Here is a 4,071-nt window from a genome sequence, read left to right as displayed (position 1 = left end):
TACTTTTCTTTTTTTTTTTTTTAAGATTTTATTTATTTATTTGACAGAGAGAGATCACAAGCAGGCAGAGAGGCAGGCAGAGAGAGAGGAGGAAGCAGGCTCCCTGCTGAGCAGAGAGCCCGACGCGGGGCTCGATCCCAGGACCCCAAGATCATGACCAGAGCCGAAGGCAGCGGCTTAACCACTGAGCCACCCAGGCGCCCTGTAATACTTTTCTTATCCCTAATAAAAATCCTTGCTCTGAAGTCTGCTTTCTGAAATTGATGTAGCTATTCTTACTTTTTGGGGGGATTACTATTTGCATGATATATCTTTTTTCCATTCATTTACTTTTAATCTATATGTGTCTTTATATTTAAAGTGGTTTTCTTTTAGACAGCATAGAGTTGGTTCTTGTTTTTTGTTTCTTTGACAATCTCCATCTTTTACTTGATGAAGTAGACCATTAATAACATTTAAAGTGTTCATTAATATAGTTGAATTAACTATATTTACTATATAACTATATTTGTTTTCTATTCTTGCCCTTGTTCTTTGTTCCTATTTTAATCCTCCCTTTATCTGTTTTTGTGTGTGTGTGTGGTTTTAACTGAGAATTTTATTTTTTAATACTCTTTTAAGATTTATTTATTTATCTTAAAGAGCATGCATGAGCAGAGGGTGTGTGAGAGAATCCTCAAGCAGACTCCCCACTGAGTGGACTGGAGACCATTTCCAGGACCCTCAGATCATGACCTGAGACTAAAAGCAAGAGTCAGACACCAAACTGACTGAGCCACCCAGGCACCCCTTTAACTGAGAATTTTATATGGTTTATTTTCTCTCCCTTCTTAGAAGTATATCAATTATACTTTTTTTTAAGTGGGTGCCCTATGGTTTTTGATATATATTTAAAGTTAATCCAAATGCATTTTCAAAGAACATAATACACCTCCCAGGTAGCATTAGTACAATATAATAACAAAATAATCCTACTTCCTTCTCTTCTTTGTATCATTTATATCATTGTTGTCATTCATATCATATATAGGTAAGTGATCCAAGGGCAATGAATGTATTTATGTATATATACATACTCATATATATGTACTCTCATTGGTAATCTAATCATTCTTGTTCTTATTATTGAGCAAATTGTTATCTGTTAGATCAGCTGAGAAAAGGAAAACTAAAAGCTTTTGTTTAACCTTCACTTATTCTTTCTTTGATGCTCTTCTTTATGTAGTTCTAAATTTCTGACTCATCATTTTTCTTCTCTATGAAAATCTTCTTTTAACATTTCTTGTAAAGCAAGTCTATTGGCAGCAAATTTCCTCCATTTTTTTATTCTTCACTTTTGAGGGATAATTTCACAAGACAGAATGTTAGGTTAGTGGTCTTTTCTCAACACTTTAAATATTTGATTCCACTTTCTTCTTGCTTGCACGGTTTCTGAGAAGTGGATGTAATTCTTATATTTGCTCCTGTGTAGGTAAGGTGGGGAGAGTTCCCTCCCCTCTTTCATCTTCCAAGATATTTTAACTATGATTTTCTGCAGTTTGAATGTGATGTGCCTAGGTGTAGTTTTGGCATTTAACCTGTTTGGTGTTTTCTGATCTTTCTGGATCTGTGGTTTGATGTGTGACACTAATTTAAAGAAATTCTGTCATTATTGTTTCAAATATTACTTTTCTTTCTTCTCCTTCCTGGTTTTCCCCAGTATGCCCATGTTATAACCTTTGTACTTGTTCCACAGTTGCTGTATATTCTGTCTATCCCCTCTCTCCATCTTTTTTCCCTTTTGTTTTTGAGTTTTGGAAGTTCCTACTGACATTCTCAAGCTCAAGGATTCCTTCATCACCTGTGTCCAGTCTACTAATGAGCTTTTCAGAGGAGTTATTCATCTGATTGCTCATATTTTTTTGTTAGAATTTTCGTTATTCTCCTTATAGTACATGTCTGTTATCGCATGTTGTCTGCTTTTTCTGTCAGTCGTTAGCATGTTTATGTATTTTTCAAAATTTCCAATCTGCTCATTCCAATATTCTTGCCATATCTGAGTCTGGTTCTGATGACAGCTCAGTCTCTTCAAACTCTGCTTTTGCTTCCTAGTGACTTGTAACTTTTTTTTTGAAAGCCAAACATGATGTACTGAGTAAAAGGAATTCCAGCACATAGACCTTTTTTTTTTCTTAAGATTTTATTTATTTGACAGACAGAGATCACAAGTAGGCAGAGAAACAGGCAGAGAGAGAGGAGGAAGCAGGCTCCCTGCTGAGCAGAGAGCCCATTGAGGGATTGATCCCAGGACCATGGGCTTGTGACCTGAGCCAAAGGTAGAGGTTTAACCCACTGGGTCACCCAGGCGCCCCAGGCTTTTAATGATATGGTGATAAGTTGCACAGAAAGAAGAAGCAATCTATAGTCCTGTGATTAGGTCTCAGTTGTGTGTGTGTGTGTGTGTGTGTGTGTGTGTGTGTGTGTGTGTGTTTTAAGATTTTATTTATTTGACGCAGAGAGAGATCACAAGTAGGCGGAGGGGCTGGCAGAGAAAAAGGGGGAAGCAGGCTCCCTGCTCCATCCCAGGACCGTGAGATCATGACCTGAGCTGAAGTCCCACACTTTAGTGACTGAGCCACTCAGGTGCCCAGTCCCCTTTGGGGTTTTTAATTCTCAGACTTACCACACTGAGCCTCCAGCAATTTGTCAATTATAGTTCAGGTTTTCCTACTCTGACACTGGTTACTGCAGAAGTTTCTGTTTGTGTATTTCTTTTCGAGTAAGTTATAATTCTCTGTGTTTATCTGTCTCTCCAGTTTTAGAGACAGCAGTTTACCCTGTGACCTTACTTCCCTGATAGATCTAGAAGAGCTGTTGATTTTTCAGTTTGTTCAGCTTGTTAGAAAAAGACCAGAAACTGGAAGTCCTACCTCCAGTTTTTATTTACTAGCATCATTAATTCTCAAATCTGAAAGAGATTTGAGATACCATCTAGCGCGTTTCTATAGGGCATTTTCAAGGACCACCTCCCATTACCAACACCCCCCACACCACCTTCTGCTGCATGGACAGATGATTGCCATTGATTATCCTGAACACTGCCTATAAGGAGAGCATGTTAAATTGCTCTGGTGGCTCAAAAACTCTTGTTATACCCTCTTTGGTCTTAGTTGTGCACTTGAATGATCAAAGGTATAAGGATAGGAAGAAGAGGGATATATCCTGTAGGTTCCCCCCGAAGGGCCAGAGGCAACCCAGTCTTATCCTGTAGTCTTCCATAACGTGGTAGGGGTGACCAGACTGCATTGGGAAGTTCAGAGGCCAGCAGTGCATGCGAATATTGGGCTCATACACCCATGCTAGTGAGACCCCGAGGTAAAGAAAATTTGCTGGGGTGGCAGCAATCCTGGGAGGACTTCCTCCAAGGAGAGAGCTGATTGTGGGCCTTGAAGATTCCTGTAGAGCTTTGACATGCTGGTTAGGATTAGGGACAGGGTTACAAAGAGAAATGAGTTAACCAGACTCTTGAGATTCAAGGGATGTAGAAGTGAAGCCAGTGGCATCCAGAACCTCAATACCAAAATTCAGGAATCATAACCCTTACTGTGGAAGGTCTTTGGTTATGTCTCATTCATCTGTCAAGAGTCTCATTGTCTATTTTAGTATCACATATCAAGAAATGGAAAAATCCTTAGAGGCCATCTAGTTCAAGCTTTCCTTTTACATAGATGGAGAAATTGAGGCCTAGAGGGGGTAGTAGGATATTAACAAATAAAGAACAGGCCCAAAACGGAGTCACTTGTGCTGAGACCTACATCAGCAAACCAAGGCAATACATAGTTGAAGTTTCAGCCTCTCCCAGGAGTGTGGCCTTTAACTTGTGAGGTAATCTGCCTGGTAGACCCCAACCTTCCAAAGGAAGGTCATCTTGCCAGGAACAATCCATTTGTTGCTGGAAATTTTCTTTTTCTTTCTGCCTATGAGAACTTTCCATTTTGCACAGATCCTCAGAGCTCCTTTCTAAAGGCATACTTTGGAGATGTGCACGTTTGATTTCAGACCACTGCAATCAAGTGAGTATCACAATAAAGC

Source organism: Mustela nigripes, chromosome 2 (genome assembly GCF_022355385.1).
Source record: "Mustela nigripes isolate SB6536 chromosome 2, MUSNIG.SB6536, whole genome shotgun sequence".
Classification (NCBI taxonomy): Eukaryota; Metazoa; Chordata; class Mammalia; order Carnivora; family Mustelidae; genus Mustela; species Mustela nigripes.
Note: the sequence above shows the minus strand (reverse complement) of the source record.